Source organism: Syngnathus floridae, chromosome 13 (assembly GCF_059516105.1).
Source record: "Syngnathus floridae isolate MCC-2025c chromosome 13, RoL_Sflo_1.0, whole genome shotgun sequence".
Lineage (NCBI taxonomy): Eukaryota > Metazoa > Chordata > Actinopteri > Syngnathiformes > Syngnathidae > Syngnathus > Syngnathus floridae.
In genome coordinates, this window is record NC_142425.1 from 4,126,329 (window position 1) to 4,153,430 (window position 27,102).

A 27,102-nucleotide genomic window follows, 5' to 3' on the forward strand; every position below is an offset into this window, starting at 1 on the left:
TCAGGGAAGACGCTACAACACACACTTGCAATGCTCAATTTATTTCCTTCTTCTCGCATTTGTCTTTGTCATCATTTCCGCGCTCTGCTTTCATGACGTCTCGGCATTCCAAAGAGTGTGTGCCAGACTTCGGATCTCCTAATATGGCCCAGTAGCGTCTCGACAGAAGCCACAGAGGAGGATTCCTTATTTGGTTTCAGACCAAGAGGTTTCAGAGGGGCTGGCCTCCCTGCTCCGATTCGAATCGTATCTAGGCCAGCGCAAGCAACACGCGGGAGACATTCCATGAATCTCCTTTTGCCTCCATAAATGATGTTTTTGCCTCTCAGCACGTTCTCAGCACTTTTCCACATCCTGCAAAACTTCAAAAAGACAAAAGTTTGGTACTAGGAGGAGGAGCTAGCTAATGGGTCGCACCTAGCTGTAGTTCTTGGCTGCTACCAAGTTCGAATTGAGCGGATAAATGTTGCACAAATAGCACTCGTTTCCAAATATTTTGACTTCCAAAGACACTTTACAAGGTAGTTGTTAATAGCTGTTGGACCTGTAAGGAATTGTGACAGCATGTAGCAGATGGGTGGTGGGACCCAACGCAGCACATCTGTTGTGTGGTTTGAACTAAATACTAATTAATTGCCAACTCTCTCATGTTGACACTGGTAACCGTACCTTTCTATCAATTAACAAGACTCTGTCACAGCTGCTCTCTTCTACCCTTTTTGCAGAATCAATTTGGTATCTCTGCTGAGTTAGAAACTTTCTTGAGGGAATCATTCTCGGTCGACCAGCAATTTGTTGGCCTTTCTGCGACGTTAGCAAATATTATTTTGGGCAGACAAAAGATGTCAGCTGTCATATTCTGACTCAAATGATAAACCGGCATCAACGTACTGTAAGTTATCAGGGACACACACAGTTTGGAAAAAAAAACTCAGAAATGAATGTTTGGTACTTTGAACTGTTAAGCTGTGATTAATGTATTTTATGAAATCACTGTTTAATCCTTTCGCTGACGTCATCTGCGGACTGACACATGTGAGATCCGTAGCTGCATTTGGGCTCTTTTCCAAAGTAGATTTGCGCGCTCTGGACTTTTTATGTCATGCCAGCCAAGCAGCTGTGCGCTCCGCTACGTGCCAGAGGCGCTTAGCCACTGATGAGGGCTGAAGATAACACAGAGCATCGTTCGGATCTCGCCAAGTTCGCATTTTTCTGCCCTCACAACCTGCTTTATTCGATTTGTAGTTTAGAATTGGTGGCATTTTGCTGTGGATGTCCTAAACGGTGTTGGGCGCGCCACTTAAGTCCCCCCGTGGTAAAGCATGCAGACCTCACTGCAGAAATTGCAGATTTGAGCCGTTGGTGGGCTTGTCCAAAAGGTTAAATCCTCGCCGCGCTGAGCCAACAGGTCATTTGGCAAGCTGCGGAGGTGGAAAAGGTGAAACTGTCAATTGCTCCGGAGGGAAATACGCAGCGGTCCCCCTCGCCTTCACAAGCTTGGTCAGAGACTTGCCCCCACGCGCTGGCACGGCACCCTTCCGCCAGCCGACGAATCAGCGGATCCACAGCCTGTCAGCGGTGATGAATGGAGGCCGTCTGCAGCTGTGTCGGCCGCCGCTGCGGGCACAGATGGCCGCTCGCCGACACTTTCAAGTGCTTCCACTCTGCACTGCGCTGGGCCTGCAATGGACCTTGTTTTGTTTTCAGCTGACTCAACGCATTGACACCCAAGAGACAGCACGAATCTCAGTCGTGTTTTTTATTTGACAAGCAGTGAAGTCTGGTGAGTGATTATAAAGGGAAGAAAATAGGTGAGTCTGCATTTGAACATCTGGTTGGACCCCACTTTCTGAGAAACACCCACAGGTTCATGATACAGCACCATAAAAAGTAGAATTATAAAATGTTGCAATATCCTATTTCGAGTTTCTCTCAAATTGTAACGAACGATGCAATTAAGTGCGGACCTCACGCCACTAATGCTGTTCATAAGCGCAATGAAAACGGCAACAGAAGCAGCTGCTGCGGGAAAAGTGCAGATTTAGTAGCAAGCCTTAACATGATATGAAAATGAACAGATGGAGAGGTAAGGAGGGGGCGGGAAGATTTCGATGCATGGCGGGAAAACCCCCTGAGACTTTCTGCCACATGCATGCATATAGGAGGATTTACTGCGGCACAGTCAGGAGGTTGTCACATAAGCAGCAGCCGTCGTTATTGAAAGTTTCATTTGGGCTTGGCTGCGTCAGGTAGATGTCACATTATAGATTTAGCCGAAATATGACAAAATTGGCTGTGGGTAAAGAGACAGCAGGGTGCAAGCAGAAACGCTAATGCTGTCGAGATGTCAGGCTTCGCATTTGTTTCAGCACTGACACAAGTGTTTGCTTTGCTTTGATGACAATTTCTTCAGCTGGTGTACGACAACAACAACAAAAAATCACAGTCCTATTTTCACATTTTGTTTGGGAGACATATTGGCATATATCTGCGTTTGACAGGTAACTGGAAGCTATAGTGGAGATATTTCAGTTCAGGTCACAGCTCCCTTCCCCCAAGAAGTGAAATATGTTTTCCATTCAATATTGTGCCTTTATTGTGAAAATTCTTTGTCCCAAGTGTTCTGAGTACAATCGGACGCAACGGCGTTTTATTTCCCATGAGCCACTGCTCAGCCTTGCCTTCAGTAATAACCAATAAATCGTCCGTTCTATCTGTTTAAGTCAGCGGCTAGGGAAACTGTCCATCGACAAAGTTCAAAACCTTCACCTTGCTTGACGAGACTAGCAGCTATTCTGTGGAAATCAGCCATTCTCAACCGGTGGGTCGGTCCCCCGAACCGGAAGTGCGTGGACCGACTCAATCGCAAAGTTTAAATAATTGTCAAGTCCCTCATATCAAGCACCGCGACAAGTAGATGGCATGATTGTTTCGCTGCAGATGATTGCGTAGTTAACACAGGTGTCAAACTCAAGGACCGCGGGCCAGATACGGCTCGCCACGTCATTTTATGCAGCCCGCGGACAAATTGTGCATCAAATTCATGTGTCATTACTAAAATTGCAAATTTTCATTTTTAAAAATCATCTTTTTAAAATATTTGAACATTTTTTTTCATCTAAGGCGGCTCAGTGGCGCACTGATTAGCACGTCCGCCTCACAGTTAGGAGGATGAGGGTTCGAATCCACCTCCCTGTGCGGAGTTTGCATGTTCTACCCGTGTACGCGTGGGTTTTCTCCGGGCACTCCGGTTTCCTCCCGCATCCCAAAAACATGCTTGGTAGGCCGATTGAGCACTCCAAATTGCCCGTAGGTGCGAGTGAGGATGGTTGTTCGTCTCTGTGTGCCCTACGATTGGCTGGCAACCAGTTCAGGGTGTCCCCCGCCTACTGCCCGATGACAGCTGGGATAGGTTCCAGCACGCCCGCGACCCCCGTGGGGACAAAGCGGTACAGAAAATGGATGGATGGATTTACTCATCTAATTTGAAAATGAGTTTTTTGTCAGTTTGTTTCATAGGTTATACTGTATATAATATGAGGCTTTCATACATTTATTTGGGATGACAGTCATAATGGCCCACCAAAGGAAACTATGACGACGATGCAGCCCGCAACAAAAATGAGTTTGATACCCCTGGGCCATAGCAGGTGAAAGGTCCAATTTGTTTTATGCTTCTTCTGTATCTTCAAAGTATTGTGTGCTAATTGCTGCGTTTTGAAATGATATAGGAATAACATTCCTAATGACGGTTGCTAAAGTAAGCCGTGTGATTCTACAGGAGCCTTCCTGTCAGGAGGGCTGCAGAGCCCCTGCTGGATGAGTGACAGCTGAGGCAATATTGATTCTTGTAGCAACCTTTTCATGCAGCGAGGCTTGATTTGACAGCTCACTTGTCAGAGAAGGCCGCTCCACTAAAGCCGCTCGCCCAAGACATCACTCTTATTGGATGGATGTTTTCGCAGGAAAATATGATTGGTGTGACACCGTACATTTCTTATTAGTACACAAAATGTGAGCTTTCATCCAGTTGCGCTTTTACTGTATCACCAATTTTCTCATCTTACGCAGAATACATTCAAACTGTGAACCACTTCATCTCAAGTATACTTTTCAGTATGATCAACCGTCTACTATTTAGGCTGTCTTGTCCGGGACCTTTTTTATGACATTGTGTTCCATATCATAATATTTTTGTTCATATTCTTTGAGTTGTTCTCATATTATCATTCTCATCTTCTGTTCTCAGTCTCGGAAATTGCCTGTATTTTTCTTTTTGTAGGCATTTGATAAACCTTTTGTCAAGAAAGGATTAGTCATAAAACCATAGCGCTAATTATCTGTATTGACAGAGGAGACTGCAGCAGACTTTGAGGAGAGCTCACAGATTGCCAGTTATGGGTGGACGAGGTATTGATATGACATATGGAGCATGAGAAAGCATCCTTCGGCAAGCTGTCGGCTTCAATAATTTACAGCGTGATAACATGTTGATTTGAGAGTTGTGGCCCAAATGGCCAACAGAGTTAAAAGAAAATAAAAATAGCCCATGATGTGATGTCAAGATTCTCGTCTGACTGATTGATTGAGCTTTGGCGATATTTGCTCAACGAGTTTGCCTTAAATCTGTCTTTGGACATATTTGGTGATACATTTGAGTGTTACATGTCATCCATTTTTTGGACTGTATTGACTGACGCGTGGTTATTTAGAGAGCTACTTAAATGGAATATTCGATCTCTGCACACTGCGCAACCGTTGGGTCACGGTCGATCACATCACGTGCATCACAGATTGCCGAAACGGCTTCTTGCAAATAGCTCCGTTAGCCAAGTTGATTAATTAGCTTTTCCAATTCCAGATGATACCTCACGACCCCTGCCCCTGCTTTGAAAGCAGGGGCGGAGATCACTTGTTCTCTTTTGATTAATGAATAGCGAGCCGAGGGTTCACGTTGGCGAGTTGCGAGCGGGCACTTGGTTGTTGAAGCCGCACACGCAGAAAGCCGCCGAGAAAGCTCCCGAGGATGCGAAAATGATGCAACAGTTAGCTGTTATGTCGGCAGTGACGGCCGTCAAACGCCTGCGGCTGCATTAGAGGCGCGCGGTCGGTCCTCCCGCTTCAAGATGCAACTTTGATCCTCTGATGCTTGACTCTGCTGAGTAAATAAGAGCTAATTTGGAATGCATGATGTACCTACACTCTGTTAGTTCTGATCCGAGTAAGCTACTAAGTCTAATGAATCATCTCTTTCATGTGTCACAACAAGGGAATTATATTTTGTTTGCTGGAAAACATAATCCAAAGAAGCAAAGCATCATCAAGGTCTCTGCTCAGAGGTTTAACACATAATAGAAATTATTTGTAGATATTGAAATGTAATTAGTCATCTGGCTTTTGTTGCGGGAGCCGTTCGTATGAGGACGAGGTCTGTCGCGGTCTGATAGCGGCCTGGTTATAAACAAGAGCACGGGCTCTCGTATATTGAACACTTTGACATATTGCAGCGTACCGCGCACACGTACGCATTTGTCCATTTCAAATGGCGTCATTCATCATTGTTATGATGATCATTTTATAGCAGTGGTCCCTAAGCACCCATCCACGGACTGGCATACAGAGATAGACAAAAAAAATAATCATATCTCTTTGCAGCGTCTATGCGTTCATCAACCCCCGCACACTTTTGATTTCCCTGCAAAGGAGCTAATGAGTGCAGCGCGAAATGTGACATGAGCAATACGTGCTCCATGGAAGCACGTCAGTGCTTTTCCTTGCATCTCTGACTCCGACCCACTTTCACTAAGCCCTCGATTCATTTTGACATACTGACAGCACACGCGCGCATTCATAAAGTTGGGCAAGTTTTACTCCCATGAGGTTGGTTGCTCTTACATCAGATCAATGCCGTGAAACCCCCCACGGCAGAAAATTGGGGAAAAAAGGAAAGCTCATCAGCAGAGACATGATGTTAAAAGCCATACCTTTTTTCCGCCTTGTTTAAAGCTGCAGTGACGTACCCACGTGAAGGGAACGTTGCGCTCTTTGAAACCGAGTCAACTTTGGTGCATCGGGAGTGCAATCAGGTTGCCAAATTGAGGCTGCTCTTCTTATCTTTGATCACAAGACTAGGAAAATGTGCCATGGCTGTGCGTGGGTTGCAAAATGCATACCTATTGCAAACTGCTTTGATGCTGCAAGGCTTCATCAATCCATCCGGTTCAAAATATTGGGCTGAGTAACCGGGAGAAAAAATTCTTAGTTCTGGAGTGTCAGTCCAGTCCAGACTGACAGAGACATTTTCTGGCCCACAACAATCCCGCAAAGTCTTTATGAAGCAATAAAACTTTAATTGGACTGTTGCGCGGAGGAAGGCGAGCCATTTTGAGGAAGTTCCTGAGAAAAGCACATGTGTCTCCTACACAATGTTTGTTTCCATGCTTACGTTTTTGGACAATATTTTGCAAACACTGCGGCCACATTCTCCTGTTTGTCTCTCGGTTCAATAAATGAGAGCGCGGGGCGAATACGATGGGCTGACAGCGGTTGCGAGTCTCGGGGGATTCATTTGGACCCGAGCAATCTTGAGTTACGCCACCCGCTGTCCAGGAGAAAGGCAAGAAACAAAGCAATTACTCCATGATGAGCCTTATCAACACAAAGCAGAAAAGGCGAACTGCAACGGGAGCAAAAACTCGAATGAATAAAGACATCTCGAAATAAAAGAATGCAACAAACTCAAACCATAAAATAAACAGTTCACCTGAGGAGATTAAAATGAGCAATTGGAGCGATACAAATGATTCACAATTAGAAAAGATGTGTCATGGCTCGCCCAACTAAAACAGGAGATCGTTAAAAAGATGAATGATCAGTACAACGGCAAACGTTCAGATTCTGAGAACCGCAATATGAAGCAATAACTGTTTTTTACGACATTAATTTCTGCAACTATTACACTGAAGAATTGCACCCATGCATTAACAACGAGCCGGCGGGAGGGACATGCGAGCCAACTGTTTTGCCCTTCAAGGCTTCAGGTCCAGCTTTTCTACTCTTGAAGCCTTTTATGTGAGAAGCTCAAATAGATGCTTGTCAAATGTCAACGACTCTCCAAAAAGAAATACATGTGCACTCAAAAAACAGGTCTGACCTTTCGGAAATCGTACTTGACCAATCGCTGGTAATCCGAGAGGGAGATTGGAGTCAAATCCTCTCTGATGGCTAAGGAGATATAATTGAGATGAAGTAGGCTAATCCCAACTTGAAATTTGCCAGTTATGTCATCGTGCCATCGCCTACATAACGCAACATGTCACCGTTCGAGTCAAAACATCTGATTGGTGGATATAACGTGTTGCAAAAGCAACAACACTCGATAACTGAATGTCAGATGTTGGTCATGTTTTGGGGGCTTAGAACAATTTAGCGATCTGGTCGTTGTGAGGTGAATTCCGGCTCGTTTCAGAGTGACGTCTGTTGTAAACCAAAAATGAAAAAGACCAAAATGACAACAAAACATCCCAAAAACAAATCAGACATGGTGAGAGCCACAATGACCCGACAAAGGAACTTTATACAAGCCATGTGACGAGACAACAAGGAACACCTGGAAAAGACACAAGCGGCTGAGGGAGTCGATTGGACGACACGAGTTACCGTCTTGACCAGCACACGAGGAAACAAAGAGACTCAACAAACAAGACAGGACTGGATAAAACCAGAATGAAAACCAAAAGAGAGTCTCGACAAACACAACTTGTGCCACCGGTTTCTTTATGTCTGTCTGGTTTCTTTATGTCTGTCTAGAAATGAGTCTTTCTTTATGTCTGTCTAGAAATGAGTCTTTCGGGAGCGATGGATGTTGTCGCGTCTCAGCAGAAAGTCGCAATTGACCCCAAGGCGCCCCGAGCTGCTACGTGGGGCAGATGCCGGCGTCTCGCGGGGCTGCTGGAAGGAAGTTAATTCTTTCTAATCTGTTAACAGACAAACAGGTCAGTGTCAATATGGGGAAATGCATAGCACAGGGAATTACGTAGGATTGATCATAGAAGACATCAAAATATGGCTGTCAATTTATTACAGTTCAAGCTAGCACTGGCCTAATCATGCACATTTCTTTCTTTCGATTGGTGTGTTGATTAAAAATTTGACTTTTCGTGAACATCTGTCTTGCGCAATCTCTTGGAATGCCGATACGATGTACACTTGTGCTTGCTGCCATGTGTACACATTATAGAGTATATGTCTGTTTTTATTTGCTGTGTCTGAGCTCAGCGCTATGCCACACCGGTCAGATAACAAAGGACACGCAATTCCGTCAAGGCTTAAGCAATACCTTAGTGACCAATAAAGGTGAGCTTAGACCGTAGGTCGGTGGCATTTTCTATCCTTTGAGTTCCGCCTGGATCAAGCAGTCTTAATTACACGCCGCGCTTGTTGCGTTTGTTTATCTTAGCCTCGTCGGGGGAGTAAATAGCAAGCGGAAGAATTGGCATGTTTGAACAAAGCTGATGTCGCAACACGCCAGTTGCAATCAGCGCCAACGGCACTCAGCCAGAGAAAGTCAATACCTCCTGCCGGCGGCGACACAAAGTCTGTGACCGTTCTTTCTTTTCAAAGGGCGACACAAATGCACATTTAAGGTTCGAACGGTAAAGCACTTAAAGAACAGTTGTTGTGCAGAAATGGCTGGTGATACGAACAAGATCAAAGCGAGAATATTCAAATCTTCCTCACCGTGTTTTTTTCTGCATCAAAGACGCTCATGTTTCAATCATGGAAATGTATTACTTTCTCTGTCCTGTTGATAATATCAACATGAACACTTTGATTCTGTAATTTTGTCCTACGCCTGCAACATGAACAGTAGCATGCGGGCTCGAGTTTTAAAGAGGCAGCTTCTGGATTTGCGCACACTTCCTCGTTCACCCTCCGAGTAGATCAACAACTCTGCACCGGGAATTGACGTGTGCCTTCAAGCAGCTAAATTAGACCGCTGCCGAAGGTGAGCACGTTTTCCGAGGGGCGCAAACATCAGAAATGCGAGCGAGGCTACGCTCAAGAGTAATTAGGATGTGTACAGAAGGTCTTCTGGCGCTTATATCAAGCCAATTTTACTCGTCTGGATGCCAAATACGCTTTGACTAAGTGTCAGTGAGGAGGAACACAAGAGCAGCATCAGTGTGTGATGGATGGCCTCTATGTGCCTGTGTCAGCTTGCAAGCTTGCTCAAGCAAACTTTGTTTTGTTTTTTCCATCCTAACTAATGAATAAGAGAGGTGGAAATTTTCTATAGCCAAGCTGCGGAGATGCGATCATCCACCCTGAACACATGGCACGTCTTTCCCGGAGTGTAATAATGCTTGCTAGATGGCCGCCATTACGACCTTTCCGCCGAACAGCGGAAGAGCGCGAGCCACACGAAATCAAATTACCGCTGCACAGGTGCTTGGCTCCTCTTTCCCTTTTCTCATTTTGCTCTTTGCTTTCTCCCCGCCACCCTTCCTCCTTCAATCTTTTCTCCCCCTTGAGTCTGAACAAGCAGGCAGGAAATTATAGGTGGGGAGGCAAAAAGAGAGCGTGGCGGCAAACATTTGGAGATGTCATCAATTCAAGATATTAATATCGGCCGGCCGAGGCAAAAGTGCTCGGGAGTGCATTTGCCCGGCGCATAAGTCACAACGTTGTCGCCGAGGCGACGGTGATGCATGAGGACAACGGTGCTCAGTTCATTGCGGGGCAGCTAGTCTTTGTCAGATAAGCAAAAGTTGAAATCCTTCTGCTGGCCTAATGCGTTTTTAATGCAGCCACATGACTTATGTTGCTGTCAGCGGGTCGGCCTCATAGGACGCCGGGATGCTTGTGGGCGGCGGGCAGGCGGGGCCGGGAGAGGCGGCCACGATTAATCTGCCGCTTGGCACAGCCGTCACACATTTTATCAGAGCTGTACTGACGCCGGGCCGCTGAGAGGAAGAAACAAAGGAGCAGAGAACACGGGAGCCAAAAACACGATAAATGGACTGGATTTGCATTGTAACATATGTGTCATGCCTTTTTTTTTTCTAATGTTTCTGGCAACAAGATGAGGCAAATCATTTTCTCAGAAACGAGTCGAAAACAAACTTCCAAATTAAAATGCATGATTGAATACAAAATATTTCAAGTGGAATACCTTGCTGAAGTTTTAAACGTTTACTCCAGCAGATATCGGAGGTCTTCTGGCAGGTAATTGCATTTGCTGGGCCGATAAATTGTCCCTCTGTTCTGAAGAAGGCTGCCACCAAAAGGTCACACGTGCTTGCCGAGAGCGCCGCAAGGAGTCTCGTTTTATTGCTTTGGTCCGTGGTTCGTGACCCTTTGGTTTGAAGTCATGGCTTGGAAAAGGCCCACGTATGTAAGCCGAGCTTGCAATTTATCAGTCAATTAAAAAGCGCGACGTCAAGTTGTTCAAGAAACTTCCATTTTCATCCGGTTCTCTCCGATTTTGTTATTTTCTGTGGCTTATGAGGATTATTTTCCTGTCGTGCACCCCAAAAATTGCTGCATTGCCATCAGTAAGAAATGCAAAGCGTCGTGCAGGTAGCAGCCTTCTAACGGATTTTCTCTCTTTTGTTCAGTCGTCAGCGCCACCAAAGCTACTTCTACTATCAACGTTTTTGTTTTATCTCCAGGTTATTTGGAGGTTTGCTTACTTTAAGCAAAAACGCTCGTTTTGTCCGCGGTGGACGAGGCTAGCTTTAGCTTGGGGTGATTGTATAATGCTTGTTAGATTTTGCAGAATCAGCAAGTGAATCAGCATTACAATCATCTTTATGTGCTTTTTTTTTTTGTACATTATTATTACAAGTGAGTATAATATTGACTTTTTATTCTGTCATGAGTAGGCGCTGGACAGTATCTGCCTCCATTTTGCAAGGCAGTGCTCGCTTGGATGTCTCCATTGAGTGACGACAGCTTAATGGCGGATGATTGTGGGGTTGGTGGTGCTGGAATTGGCACGTTATCTTTAGGTGCCAAGATGATCAGAGCTTGTTGACTCAATGACATGATCGCAGATGTCCAAGGCCACAGCAGACAGAATGAATTGAAGACTTTAGAATGATAATCACATACTGTAACCCCCCCATGGGTCAATGAATAGAGATGGGCATGAGAAAATGACATGTCTAAAAACAAGATGGAGATAAAGCGAAATAATACACCCCGTTTTTACTGAAGCTGAAAACATTTCAAATGACGAACAAAATATTACAAGCCAACCCTCTTTTGGTTCCCTCATCATATTCACACCTCTCCTTCTGTTCGTGCACGTCTCTCATCTTCATGTTCCTTCCAGCTGCCTGTCAAGAAACGAGGCCCAGTTGATGCACAAGGGAGCTCGGTTCTCGTCGTCCTCCGTTGCCATGCAGCTGAGCCTCCCGCTGCTTCTTTCGTCTAATGAATCATTCAGAGTGATGAAACGGGAGGTTGCTGCAGAGTTCAGCCCCTTTTTTATTTCCCTCTCACAGTCCAAATGTGGATAAAGCGCGAGGGAGCTTTAATTCATGAACAATCAGCTGTAAATAGACAAAATAAAAGAGTTTTGGACCGATGATGGATCCGTAGCAGCTTTGAACAAGTTGGAAGCTGAGACTGAAGATGGAGTGATGGCAGACCTGCACAATCGCTGTTGTCATATCGCTATTGAGACACTCGAGCAGGTCCCGTCTGCAGACGCTGACACGAGTAAAGCCGCAGATGACACTGAAATCCGCCATGTTGCAACAAATAACAGTCCACTGGCAAATAGTCTCGACCCTCCAAGCACAATTCTGACATGCAGCATTGTTACACATCATTGTCTTCATTAAACCTGATCGCAGCTATTTTTCATAATAAATTAAATGAAAACTGTCATGTGTGTTTTTGTTTTGAATTTAGTTTTGTTGTGTTTTCCTTTTGTCAACTTGTTAGATGCTATTTAGCTCCCTGCTTCCTTTCAACTCATTTGCTTGCAGTTGCCGGTGCACCAGCATATCTGTGTACTCCGCCCGGTTCTGCCAAAACTTTCTTTGTATGTCAGCCAGGCCTGTAATTAACATCAAGGGTCATGCACAGGATTATCATTAGGAAAATGTAAACATACCTCATCCAACAGCGAATTCAACCACCAATTCATATTTCATATTGAAAAGGTGACCCTCATTAAAAAGATAACGTTTAAGTGTCCTGTTCTCCACGTGCAGTAGGTCGTCATGGGCAACGCTCAGGCTGTGCACAAGTTCTATATTTATATATATTTGTATCATTATTCTTCCAAATATGTAGTCGCACTTATTTTGTGAAACACACAAAGAACTGTCTCATTCTCAAATGTTTGACGGTCTCACCCGGAGACAGGAGTCTCTGTACCATGAGACAGATGGGCTAGCACATGCTTGTTTGCATCATCCAACCGTATAAGTGCACTCACCTTTCTCTTATCCAGCTGAATCCGGTCGTGTTTCCCCTCAAGTTGATGTGAATATTGTGACATTTCTTCTCAGCTGCTCACCCAATGCTGCTTGATGAATTCCCACTTAAAAAAAAAAAGTTGGTCTTGGAAAGTTCTGTTCTTTCTGCTCAACTTTCTGGCAGCCCCCTTGAGCTGGAGGCAAAGCATTACTGAATACGAACATGGAATCTCCAGCCGGTGCTCATAAAAATGGCACATCGTCCTCGAGGATAGCAAGGAGAGACCTCGCATTTTGATTTTTGTTCTCCTCTGAAGTTTTCAACATTGTTTCTTAAAAAAATAAAAAAATCATTAGCACAAATAGCCTGAATACAATTAACACAATTAACATTATATACGTTTGATCAGTGTCTTCTATTCTAAAAATAGCTCACCAGTGATTGGACGTTGTGATGGATAGGGAATGTTGTCAAAGTGATCATTTGATGAATTGTTGTAAAACGATATGAACTGATTGTGACAATTTGTTATTTCAGAAGCACATATCAAAGCAGTAGCCCGTGGCATGAATAGGTAGCTCTCAGTACATTGGTGACCTTTGTATGCTGGACATGTTTACTGTAAGCATGCCCCAGAAGACAACGCAAGAAGAAAACTCAAGACGGAGGTGAGGCCGCTTCCTGCTCACCAGTCGGAACATGCGCAGAGTTTTCTGTTCCCCCGAGCTCGGCGCATATTCTTCTGAATCCGTCGGCTCAGAGCGGCTGGCTCTCCTGGGTGGAGCGCTGAACGGGAGCTTTGGGCTGAGCTCCTTCACAGGGAAGAACCCGGATTCGCCAAGAAAGGTCAGAGGTAGAAATTCCCCCATGCAGTCCCGGAGGACAGAACCGAGACACCTCCTTGAAGCCACAGAGGCTGATACACTCAGTCAGGTCTCTGGAAATCACGATCAAGAAGAGAAGGAAAGCGAAGGGGTCTGCAAAAGGAGGCTTGTATCTTGACAAGGGAGCCAAAGGGATTAGTTGACACAGAAATGTCTTGAATCTGTCTCTCTTCCTTCTCATTTTATTTTACTATTTTCACCTTGGCACGCTTCAGTCACACTTCTGCGGCAACATGACGAAACCACAACTGTGTTCGGACTAGCGAGGAAATCGAAGTAAAGTGCACGATACTAGAAGAAACCAGCCAGAAAAAGAAAAATGCCTTCCAGATGCGCAGATGCCAACATCAAGTTACATCAATATCAAGGCAAGAAGAGCGGAAGGCGTGCGCATCCTCTGGGCCTTCAAAGACACTCTTTTAGCGACAGTGCAAAAACAAACATTCTCTCGGAAGCCACAAAATGCAGCAAGCGCTCAAAATAGACATCTTCCATCCATAAAAGATGCTGAAGAGGCTGCACCGTGTTTCCGGTAAGCTGATTCAAATGGTTAACTCGAGTGACACTTTAGGACATGCAAATTGATTTTTATGAGTATTTTATTGAATGCTTAGGGTGGGGGCGGGGTCAAAGGTAATCTTGGTTGCAATTCTAATTGAATATTTATTTTTATCATTAAATGGTCTGGTTCCCTCAATCAATCATCCATCTGCTTTCAAGTGCTGCAAATTGGCCAATCACAACCCGCTCACCACTTGTGACTGTTTGAGCTTGTTGACGCTAAAGTCAAACCTGTAATCGAACAAGGACGATCCCGCGGCGCCAATGGGCCCAAAATGTGATTAGCAAGCATTTACAACGGCAGACGTAATCGGAGCCAGTGGTCGTCGCATCATTTATGGATTATCGAGGTCCGAAGTGCAAAATGTGGCAGTCGCGGTAAAGGGGAGCAAAAGAGAGCGATAGCAAGGGAGGCTGCCGTAAGACGAGCCAATGTTATCCGGGGAACATTTCAGGCCCATTTCAATATTTAATGCCCGACCGTGTTACATGAAGCTGAAAGGTGATGAGCCACTGCACATTGTCATGTTTGCCAAGGCGCAAAATCGCTGATGCCTGACATACGAGCTGCTCCGACACTTCGGGTACCTGTTTGTAGTCCAACACGCCTGTGTGTATGTCTGTGAGTGCGTGCGTGCGTGCGTGTGTGCGTGTATGTGTGTGTGTGTGTGTGTGTGTGTGTGTGTGTGTGTGTGTGCGTGCTTGTGCGCTGCAGGGAATTCAAATGACTTGCGAGCTAAATGACTTGAAGGAAATCTTTTTGCACGGCAGCATTCATCAAGTGTTAATGAACAGCCCAAAGCGTATGAATGCAAATCCAGCAATTGCAAGCGGAGGAAGCGAGAGGGACCGATAGGGGAGGGGGGGGGGGGGGGGTGCCATCATCGCAATGATGAATGAGAGTGTTGGCAGAAGGCCCGAGGCCATCGCTCACTCACTGCGACAGGCGTCTCTGGCCCCAACTTCATTATGGTGACACGGTCCCATCAAGACACTTTTTCAGACGGGAGCGTGGCAGACCTCAGCACTCGAAAAGATCACTTGAGCCCGGTCGGGCTTCACTGGCTTGTCACAGATAGAGAGGAGGACGCGCCTCACTTCCATTCACACTCGGGGAGCCTCCAAAGCGGGCAGCTCACCGTGAAATTGTAGACGTATTGCCTGCCGCCGCTTTTTAAAGCCGAGCCTCATTTGTTATGAAATGTTGAATTTGGGGTTGTGTAATTTCCTGGGAAAACTCCCAAACTCCCACTCAAGTGTGCTTGCCCTAACAATGATAATAGCCAGAAAAATATATAATTCTCTTTTCTTTTTCATGTTTAGTGCACTGTGGTGACCAAACGCAAAATATTGCATGCATTCAATTTGGTGAGGTAGAATATGCCAGCAAAGCCTTTTATTGGAAAGGCTTTTTATCGTAATTGAAATTAATATCCAATTGGGCACCGCTTGTTTCATCTTTGTCATTTGAGTCCTTGGGTTAAATTTGCTTTACATTGATTGCACTCCTCCTTGGCAATTTGCTGCAATATGTGTGTGATTACTCGCAGCGTGATTGATGAGGCGCTCTATATTTGCCGCCGCTACAGTCAAAGCAAGACGGACGCAGTCGCGAACGTGAAAACGCCTCACATTCTTTGAAATTCAACGTTTTGCGTACAGTATGCTGATTAAGGTTCAAAGATGTAGTCGCTGAAAATTGAAACAATGCTTACTTGCTTGCTTCGTGTATTGAGTAGTATTTAAAAAAAAAAAAAACGGCACAGAGGGAAGGATAATGAGGTGGTGGTGTAACTTGAGAAGCTAAATATACATTGTGCGGTTAATTGAAATGTGGGTGGAAGGAATATGAAAGGTCCACATCAAATATTTATGCAGCAAATTAGCTCCCTTTCAAAAGTGAATGAGAACATTGCATGAAATATTCATGAAAGGAGACGTAATGAGATGGCAGCCTGCACCATTTCAGAGCCGCGGCGCTGAGACAGAATGTGACGGTGAAAGACACAAACATGTTGATAACAAAGGACAAAAAACGGCACCAATAGCCATCAATGTTTTGGGTTGTTTTTGTCCCTTTTCAATATAACTTAGCTGGTATTTATATGGAGCACTTTAAAATCAAACATCGCTGCATACAAAGTACAGGGAAGCAAGACCATTAAAAGATATGAAAGCAAATGAAAGAATCTTTAAAAGTGAATTGGAATCACTGGTTATCAACAACTGAGCATTATTGCATCAATTTTGGTCTCAAATTGTAATTGCTAAGCTTTATTTTTATCTCCATAGTGATTTGACCGTATTTTGACCCACGTAACCTCCTCACTCTGAGGCATTATGACCTACATGATGTAATATTTCATTTGAGGCTCTAACTGAAAGCGCTGCCTCAGCATATAGTAGCCAGACCGTCGCTCCTATAAGTACACCAGTGGCACAGTTGAGATGAATGGAGTCTCACATCGAGGTCCCCACAAATCATCAGACCGCCAGTACCGAAGTGTATAAAAGGTAAAAACCCGCCACAAGGATTACGTGATGTGGAAAAGTAAAATAAATAAATAGCACATTGCTTTTGCATCCATCCTGCCATTGTGTTAGTGTCTTTTTTAGCTTTTAGCCCAAAAGGATACGCATTGTAACGTGTCTACCATTGTGAGAGAAAAGCAGCATCCAAACAGGCGCAGCAGGCACGTTGTCTTGCATCTCGGCCCCCCTCCCTGAAGTGTCCGCCTGCCAGTCGTTGACAGCTCGGATGAGAGGCCTTCTCTGGATTGGGCGGGAAGCTTTCACCGTTCAGGATGAGCTCTGGCGCTAATCAGCCATTACTGGCAAAGAGCGAGACTCCCCGACATGCCTCGCAGCTCATCAAAGTGCTGAAAAGGCGTTTTCAAAGTAAACAAAGGCTTTGTGAAAATGTATATAAGCAGACCTGAAGCCAGGTCAAATAATTTTTGCAAAGCTTCCTCACCACGGCTTTTAAATTTGACCGAATCAGTGGCAGATTTGTTTCGCCATTCTCCGATTGATGTGACTTTGTGAAGAAATCCCCACGTGCAGTGTATGCTCATGCAAAAAAAAAAGTCCTTACAGTCATGAAAGCATACATGTGATACTGAATAAAAAAAATCCGTATAAATATACTGATTATTGAGTATGATTTGGCAGGTCGCGAAACACTATACAGAAATACGGAAGAGTCTTAATGTCCCCAATGTATAAATTCTGAATTTTATTTCAGAACAAAGGATCGCACGCCTTAAATTTGAAGCGGCCCCTCGGCGTCGAGCAGCCACCTCTGCAAAAGTGTCTTCAATTGATTGCCATCCCGCTCAAAGTTAATGTTTGTGCCAAGCTGAGAGAAAATGTAAGGGCCTTTTAATTGAGACTGTGCTGACGGGTCCAAAGCAGAACGCAGATGCATTCTTCCAACATTAATTCTCATTAGGATGCACTCCTGTGAAAAAAAAAAAAAAGTTTTATCCATCCATTTTGGACGCTGTCTTCTTTTCTCGCTTGGTTAGCCGTCGAGCTGGAGCCCAACCCCGAGCAAGATTTTAGACGGACTTGGATTTTCTGTGAAGTTTTTTTTTTTTTTTTTTCCTCATGTAAAATGAACGGACAAGTGGCAAACTTTGAAGTGTTACTTTCAAGAGAACGGCCCCAAGGCTTGTTCTTGCTCATTATCAACAAAGAAGTCTTTTGATTCGCATTCAAGTGCAGGTATTTGATTCTTTAATTATGAATGGGAAGTCGGTCGAGAAAGCCTTCTTTTGATATGCGGCATCGCTACAAAAAAAAAGAAAACATCAATGTTGTGCAGCTCTCCTGGGAGACATTAAAGGAAATGCAGAAGAGTTTGAAAATTCCATCCAATATACATGTTGGGTTAAGTGAAGACTGCAAATGCAGCAAGTTGCTCTTCGGCAACTTGCCACGGTTGCTGTCCAAGGTGCTGAAGGTGCAGTATTTGTTTACGTGCCTGGTGCGGCCATGCGTTGTCTTCCTGCTAATTTGTCATTCTTACAATTTCTGATGATTCGTTTTGGAGCAGTTTCATTGCTACACGATAAAAAAAAAAAAAAAATGCAATATTGAAGAGCCAGATTCACATTGTCAACGCCTTTGCTGGAATTCCAAAGATAACAACCGTTTTGCCGCAGCAGCACTTGTGGAAAATATATTGAAGTTCATCTCAAAGCAGCAGGACATCTGAAGTGCTTTTGCAAAGAATTATGGATCATTGTGCGCTTCGCAGACGGTGAGAGCAAGGATGCAGCAGAAAGAAAAGGAGCACAGCGGCTAAATACAAATGATGGGCAAACAAGACATTTTTAACAAACGAGGAGAAGGAATACAAACAAAAGGATGAAAAAATAAGTTAATCCCCAAAGGACATTCCAGCATCCAATTAAACCTTTCACGATTAAGGTAATTGTTTCATGATTTCATTAAGATAAATAAATGGACCTTTTTCACTCAGCAACCAAAATAATTTACTTGCATTAGCCCTGTTTAATTTTTTCTTTTTTTGGGGAGTTTCTAAATTAAATGAATGCACTGATTGTGCCGAGTATGTCCAATAAGTCTGCAAAAGATGATGACGACTACTGTGCTTTCATTGCACACTTTTGTTTTTTCTAAGTCTCCCACATAAACGAATGGCAACGCTGACAAGAGAAATGTTGGCCCAAGATGGACGGATTGTAAAAAAAGACGAGAGAGTGAAGCGGCATGAAGAAGCAAAGAGCACCTCTCTGAGGCTTGCCCATCGTCCAGCATACTCTCGCTTGATGCGAGCTCTCAAAAGCGTTGAAGAGAACCCACGCCTGGTTTGCGCGGGTGAAATGATAACCAAAGAATAAATTCCCTCCACATATGACTGCCTGCCACATCCCTCTTCTCTCTGCTCATTATTCCAGTTACCAAGGTAACAGGTTGCCAAAGACATCATGGCATCGCTGGGATTTCGCTGAGGCCAATGTTTCACTGGTCCATGTCGACAATTACGGCAGGTATCATCATTTAATCCTAACATGCAACCTGGGAGGCAGCTCGTAAAATATTCACTCTTTATTTTAGTAAGTCGAAGTAAAAAGGAGAACGTTACAAGGGGACTTTTACAATTTGCACTCTGGAAGAAGTTAATAATTAATTTGTGCATTCAAAGGAAGTTGATGACCCATGTTTGACGTCCGACCTTTTATGTTTGCTGTTTTACCAAGCGAGTAAAAAAGGAAGAGGATGTTCTTGTGATTGTCCGCTCCCAAGCAAATGCCTGAAAGTCTCGCTCGCCAATCTGCCATTTGCAGATTAGCCGACGACTAATATGAGCAGCATTGCAAATGCGCGTCTGCTCACACGTCATTAGATTTGTAGCGTCCAAACATGATTACTTTGCAATCAATGTTTTGTCGCAGAGTTTAATTGCTAAAGTACAGTTATTTTCTTTCTTTTTTTCTAACCAGTATGCAAGCGCACCCCATCTGATTTCCTCATTGAAAAGTGCACACTCTTTCCAAATTGCAAAGTGCACGCAAGAACGCATAAATATGGTAGTTGAGCACCGTGGGGATAAAAGAAGCAAAGTTTTGAGCCAACGCACTGCTGATGAGCCTCCCATGAATAAATGAAAAGGTTTGAACTGACTTGCTTTTGGTCTCAGCTTCATTTTAACAGGCCCCACTTGCAACATCACACCAGGTCTGGCCTCATTACCATTCACTTTGAATAGTGCTAAATTATACATGGGATTTTATGTAACCAAGAACGCGGGGGCATCACGAAGCAGTTCTACAAAAAAAAACTTTATTTATGACTACTCCAATAAATTATTTGTTGAAGCCACTGATTAAAGACACACTGTGTCAAAAGTGCCTGTGAGCACGTGTGCGCCTCTTGTTTGTCACTGCACGGCACGTTGCCACTTTGGCATGCATGGTGACTGAAGTTGCTGCGGTCCAAACGGACCACGTGCACACAGGAAACATGGTTCGTTTGGTGACAAGGTGAAATTGTTTGCAATGCGGTTGAGTGTGGATTCTGGATGAGTGGATCGCTTTACCTGGACCGGAGGCCTCCTGGGTGTGAGTCAGCTGAGCTGAGCTATTTTGTGGTCTTTATTGATCTGCCGCTGGCACTCAGCTGATTGAAAGTTCATCACCACGGGGACAAAGGTGTGGGCCATTGCCCTCTCTTTGTCTGGCTCTGCAACACTGCAGTGGAGAAACTGGTAAATAATTGAGCCTCTAATTGTGCTTAATTGTGCTCGTATATATATATATATATATGATTATGTGTATATGTATGTATATACAGTAATCCTTGCTACATCGCAGTTCATTTATCACAGCTTCAGTGCATCGCAGATTTTTTTCCCCCAAAAAAATTCAAAATTCAAAATCCATCCATCCATCTTCTTCCGCTTATCCGGGGTCGGGTCGCGGGGGCGGCAGCTTTAGGAGGGACTCCGAGACTTCCATCCCCCCAGCCGCTTCATCCAGCTCATCCCGGGGGATCCCAAGGCGTTCCCAGGCCAGCTGAGAGACATAGTTTCTCCAGCACGTCCTGGGTCGTCCACGGGGTCTCCTACCGGTGGGACATGCCCGGAACACCTCCCCAGGGAGGCGTCCAGGAGGCATCCTGATGAGATGCCGGAGCCACCTCATCTGGCTCCTCTCAACGTGGAGGAGCAGCTGCTCTACTCCGAGTCTCTCCCAGATGACCGAGTTTCTCACCCTATCGCTAAGGGAGAGCCCGGACACCCTGCGGAGGAAACTCATTTCGACCGCCTGTATCCAGGATCTCGTTCTTTCGGTCACGACCCATCGCTCGTGACCATAGGTGAGGGTAGGAGTGTAGATTGACCGGTAAATTGAGAGCTTGCTTTGCTCTCTCTTCGCCACGACGGACCGGTACAGAGTCCGCATTACTGCCGACGCTGCGCCCATCCGCCCGTCGATCTCGCGCTCCATCCTGCCCTCACTCGTGAACAAGACCCCAAGATACTCGAACTCCACCACTTGGGGCACGATCTCATCCACGATCCGGAGAGGGCTTTCCACCCTTTTCCCACCGAGGACCATGGGCTCGGATTTGGAGGTGCTGACCCTCATTCCGACCGCTTCACACTCGGCGGCGAACTGCCCCAGTGACAGCTGGAGATCACGGCTTGAAGAAGCCAACAGCACCACGTCGTCTGCAAAAAGCAAAGACGCAATGCTGAGGTCCCCAAACCGGACACCCTCAACGCCTCGGCCCCGCCTAGAAATTCTGTCCATAAAAGTTATTAACAGAATCGGTGACAAAGGGCAGCCTTGGCGGAGTCCAACCCTCACTGCGAACGAACCGACTTACTGCCGGAAATGCGGACCATACTCTGGCATCGATGATACAGGGACCGAACCGCCCTTATCATTTGGCTCAGCACCCCGTACTCCCGAAGCACCCTCCACAGAAATTCCTGAGGGACACGGTCGAACGCCTTCTCCAAGTCCACAAAACACATGTGGACTGGTTGCGCAAACTCCTATGCCCCCTCGAGGATCCTGCCGAGGGTGTAGAGCTGGTCCACTGTTCCACGGCCAGGACGAAAGCCACACTGCTCCTCCTGAATCCGCGGTTCGACCTCCCGACGGACCCTCCTCTCCAGCACCCCTGAATAGACCTTACCAGGGAGGCTGAGGAGTGTGATTCCTCTGTAGTTGGAACACATCCTCCGGTCCCCCTTCTTAAAGAGGGAAACCACCACCTCAGTCTGCCAATCCAGAGGCACCGTCCCCGATGTCCACGCGATGTTGCAGAGGCGTGTCAGCCAGGACAGCCCCACAACATCCAGAGCCTTTAAGAACTCTGGGCGGATCTCGTCCAACCCTGGGGCCTTGCCCCTGAGGAGTTTTTTAACTGCCTCAGTGACTTTGACCCCAGAGATTGGAGAGTCCACCTCAGAGTCTCCAGGCCCTGCTTCCACAATGGAAGGCGTGTCGGTGGAATTGAGGAGATCTTCCAAGTATTCGACCCACCGACTCACGACGTCCCGAGTCGAGGTCAGCAGCACGCCATCTCCACTGTAAACAGTGTTACGGTGCAAAATATAAATTCTAATTTGAGGAATTATTCCATGAAAGTTGCCCGCATGCCAGCAGAAGGCAGGGAGTGCCCACACAATTGCAGTACGTACACTTGTACCTTGTTATAAAAACAGTTGTTATAATAATACGAGTTCTATCTAAAAACATATTTACAGCATGTACACTTATACCCTGTTATAAAAAAAGTTGTTATAATAATAAAAGAGTTCTAAAAACATATTTACAGCATGTTCACTTGTACCTTGTTATAAAAGAAAAGTTGTTATAATAAAAGAGTTCTCAAAACATATTTACAGTGTGTACACTTTAGTAACAGCTACGTATGTTACACACACACACACACACACACACACACACACGTATCATATTTATATTATTTATATATTATTTTCTGTAAGTCATTTATACTATGTGTCAATGAGGGAGGTAAAGACCAGTGCAGAGCTGAGAAAGAAGATGGGAGTGGAGGCCATAGTGGATGTGGTGAGGAGAGGCAGACTGCGATGGTACGGACATGTAGTGAGGAAAGACGAGAACGACTGGGTGAAGAAAGTTATGTCGTATAACGTAGAGGGAACAAGACCCAGTGGCCGACCTAAAAAGACCTGGCAGGCGACTGTGTCAGCCGACATGAAGGCACTCGGCATCAACCACGAGATGGCCATGGACCGTTCCCGGTGGAAGAAAGCCATATCAAGAACCCAGTCCAACCCAGCGGCGCCTGGAAAACGGACTTTAAACTGATGATGAAGTCATTTATACTATTAATATAGTATTTATATGTTTGAAACTATTATTTAATGTTCTAATGATAATATATGCACTTGTATGGTTTAATATAAATTTATTGATACACAAAAAATGTATGTATGTTAAAAATGAGAGGGTGACACTACTCTACGGATTTTCACCTATCGCGGCTGGTCTTGGAACCAATTATCTGCGATAAATGAGGGATTACTGTATATGTGTGTATGTACGTAAATGGGTGTACGTGTGTATGTATGTATGTACGTGTGTATGTATGTACTATGTGTTTATGTGTGTATGTATATATGTATGTATGTATGTATGTATGTATGTATGTGTGTGTGTGTGCGTGCGTGTGTGTGTGTATTGTGTGTGTGTGTATGTGTGTGTGTGTGCGCGTGCGTGCGTGCGTGCATACGTACTAGTAATAATGCTCATAAGAAAAACTGTGATTGATATCAACCTTTTTGTCTTGCCTTTGTCCCTTTTCTCTCTTTAGCTGTCATGATGCTTTTGTCGGCCGATCGCATGCCAATTCGCCTCCTGCTGCCAGGCACTTGTCATGTGATTTTGATGCTACGCCGGAAATAACAAGGACGTATTTTGGCAATGGAGGGTAACGCCTGCAGCAATGTCATCCTGACAAGTTGTTTACTACGTATGCGTCCTTTCTACAGTACGAGTGTCATTTTGCATTTTCATGTCACAATATAGCATAGTTTTGGGTGTTGTTATCTCAAAACAGAACATGCTTGATGCATGTTTGAAGTAAATTTTGTCATTCAGGTTAAGTGGCTGTAGTTCAGCCCCTTTGTGAGCTTGTCACATACGAGCACATATTAGCATCATGTAAACAAAAGATCAAATAGTGAACTCGATTCATTTGTTTGGTTTGTACTTGTGCTAGCGATTGAGTCGCTCTATCAGATGTGGAGTTTGTCCTCAAGTGTGTAATTTAGCGAGCCACTCTGGTTCCATCCTGTCAAGCAATAGTATTTATTTCCTCAAGAGGCCAAAAAGAACTTCGACCCAGGCCAGACAGTCTCCAGAAGAAACTAATTTCAGGCTCTTCTATCTGCCATCTCGGGCAACGCCGCTTTCTTCATTGGCTTCATTTTACCACATCGATAGAGAAGGCCACACTTGGCTGAGCCTCTCTGCTGTTAAAACGGCTTAGTTAAATTTGCTGAGTGGCAAAAAGGAACATTCTTGATATCACAAATCTCATATCAATAAATCATAAGAAGGAGGAGTCTGTACATGAGAGTACATGGAGAAAATATAAGAGCAACACTTTAAACATTTAAAGAAGGACCATTCACAGTGTGGTCGCTGACCGCATGCAGTCCGCAAGCCGCCACCTAAACACCCATCCCTGCTACACAGGAAGCAGAAAATGCATGATCGGTATGAACACGAAATTACTTTGCATCCATCCAGAGACCTCAAAAAACCTCACACGCGTGTCTTTGAAATGAGGAAGGACACCAGAGTACGAGGCGAGCATGAGGAGAACGAGGAAACGCCGAGTTCAAAGCGTCGACCTCAGTACTGAGGCAGATGTGCTAACCACTCGACATCACGTTGCCCCGGGCCGTTTATTTGTCTCAAAATTCAATCAAACGCCCCTGCAGCTGGCCAAAGTAGCTTCAAGCCATTAAAAAAAAAAACAGTAAACCCTTTCCTATCCAGCATGCCCAATTAGGGGGTGATTCAATTATTTCAAATCTGATTGAGACTTGCTATTATTTTCTTAAGGATTACTTCTGCCCTCTAGTGGATGAATGCGGAGATGTGGAATCATAGCAACCTTGCCCAAGAATGAATGAACAGTATGTTGTGGAAGATTTTTTTTTTTTGCTGGTGACTCATTGTTTTCTTGAGAGGAAGGGTTTCTTTTGACAAATTCATGTGTCGTGTGGCTGCATCACACATTCTCCATCAGTGAAGTTTGATGAGAATATTTTCTCTATTCTGTATCACACTATTGATCTCAGCGAATGATTACCGAGAAGGTAAAACAAAGAAAAATCAACAGCACTTCCAAAACGGAACAAATGGCTCACTGCATGTCCAACTACTCCAATTGTAGATGTCAAGACGCTTCTTGAGCTTCACATCGTGTCATTTTGTACTTTTGTTTGTAGCATAAATGCTGGTGACATATATAAGCAGTGTGCATCATATTCTATTTGGCAACACCCTGAGGTACTCTCCTGTGTGTACACATATGTGTGGATGAGTGCACGGGTCACATTGCTTTCTCACTGCAAGACTGGACAGCGGGAGTCGAGTGTCCAGATATTGCGCAATTCCTCTTTGCCACCATCTAAACTTGATGTTGTGCAGTGTCCGCTTTTAGTTGCGTCAGGCAGTTGAGAGCGGAGAAGACAAAATGAAGGTGATAGGCCAAAGCTGTGCGCTATTATTGCATATGTTGACCTTTGTGAAATGTCAAGGTAAAACTCAAGCGGCATACAGATTCATTCTCGTAGTGATTCACCTTGTTTTGGTCTTTGCTTGTTCAGGACTTGAATCGCTAGAAATGGATTCATGTACTTTTGATTTGCAGATTGTCCACTTGAAGCATTTCGGAACAGTCCACTGTTCGATGCCAGTTTTGACACGACAGGTATGGAGGATAAGTACCAAAATAAGCAGCAAGTGAGAGTGAGCTGCGCTGTTGGCCACACTGGATTTTTCGGACTCCTCTGTAATGATGGGTGTGGCAGTTTCGTGGTACAAAATGTCATCGTAAGACCAATTTTTTCATTTCCATTTGAAAGATTTCAAATATTTGCCACTTCAAGCGTATGAGGTTATATTGTATCCTGTGAATTTCCTTACCGGTACTACGATTTCATGTAGCTGTATAGTCGATAGTAGTTGACTATAACCGTATAGTCGATGGCACATTACAACTTAAATTTTTTTTATCAAGGTCCAGATTTTATTTCATGCAACCACTTGACAAAATAAAATGAGGCCTTCTGTCCTTTTTTTCCAGCAATCCGGTGCCCCGTCATCAACGTGGAAGACAATGTGGAGGTGATCGGGGACCCAGAAGAAGCATACTTTGGCAATGTGCTTCGATTTTGATGCAAGAACAGCCATGAATTCATGAATGGTTCCTCTGATATGTCCTGTGATGAAAATGGAGATTGGAGCAGCCCTCCTCCAAAATGTGAAGGTGCAGGACGGTTCCTTTTCGGGAGGGAGATCCGGAAAAATGTTTCCGCAGTGTGATGAGAGTCCAAGAATACAAAGAACTTGTCTTATGAATGTCATCAAAACTACAAGCGCCCTGAACCCAGACAAGAAAGAAATCTCCATGAGCAGTGTATGTTCATGCAAAAAAAGTTCTTAGTCATGAGAGCAAACCGTGCACACACGTGATACTGATAAAAAATCTTAAAATAAAGACTGATTATTGAGTGTATGAGTTGGCAGGTCGCGAAACACTATACAGAAATATGAGAGAGTCTTGATGTCCCCAATGTATAAATTCCGAATTTTATTTCAGAACGAAGGATCGCACGCCTTAAATTTGAAGCGGTCGCTCGGCGTTGAGCAGCCACCTCTGCAAAAGTGTCTTCAATTGATCGCCATCCCGCTCAAAGTTAATGTTTGTGCCAAGCTGAGAGAAAATGAAAGGGCCTTTTAATTGAGACTGTGCTGACGGGTCCAAAGCAGAACGCAGATGCATTCCTCCAACATTAATTCTCATTAGGATGCACTCCTGTGAATAAAAAAAAAAGTTTTATCCATCCATTTTCGACGCTGCCTTCTTTCCTCACTTAGTTAGCTAAATGGTTAAATGGTTTCTTTTCACAAACTCTTGTGTTGTGTAGCTGCATCACACATTCTCCATCAATGAATGTTATCATTGCCATCACTGGTGTAGACTGTCTGTAGGCCTCCATTTTTTGCATGCGTCTTGGACAGAAGCTCCTAAGGGATAAGGAAACATGCGATTCCAATCTGACAGTTACTTTTCAGTGACCTCTTAGCTGCACTCATCTGTCCACATCAGCATCCAGTGAGTAATGAAAGTACAACGGATGAGCACCTCAATGGCTGCCTTGCAAAGATTGTCATCATTGAAGGTCATCTTAATTTGCAATGAAAAGAAGTCCAGCACAATAAAAAAAAAACATGTTTGTCATTTTCTTCCCCACATACTGACTCGCGTGTTCCAGCAGCAGCGGCGGACTGAGTAATAGTTTGGGCAATATTGGTATATTCAGTGACACATGCAGTCCAAACATGCTGTACCAAAAATGTCACCTTGAGAAAGAACGTTCAACATCGCGTTGCTCAACCACCGAAATGAACTGGTCCAACATTCATATTTTTTTTGTGTGCGTAGCAGTAATAGC

The 27,102-nt window shown here is 44.6% G+C and overlaps 2 long non-coding RNA genes across 2 annotated transcripts; both read left to right on the forward strand.

Annotated features, from left to right (window-relative positions):
- Positions 1-1,165: 1,165 nt before the first annotated feature.
- LOC148388179 (uncharacterized) lies at positions 1,166-26,494 on the forward strand. The gene is made up of 5 exons (XR_015861988.1): positions 1,166-1,811; positions 23,223-25,182; positions 25,296-25,477; positions 25,731-25,913; positions 26,247-26,494. It is a non-coding gene; the product is annotated as an uncharacterized LOC148388179 (long non-coding RNA).
- On the forward strand, positions 6,445-11,895 carry LOC148388180 (uncharacterized). Its single transcript, XR_015861989.1, has 2 exons — positions 6,445-7,994; positions 11,339-11,895. It is a non-coding gene; the product is annotated as an uncharacterized LOC148388180 (long non-coding RNA).
- Positions 26,495-27,102: the final 608 nt, after the last annotated feature.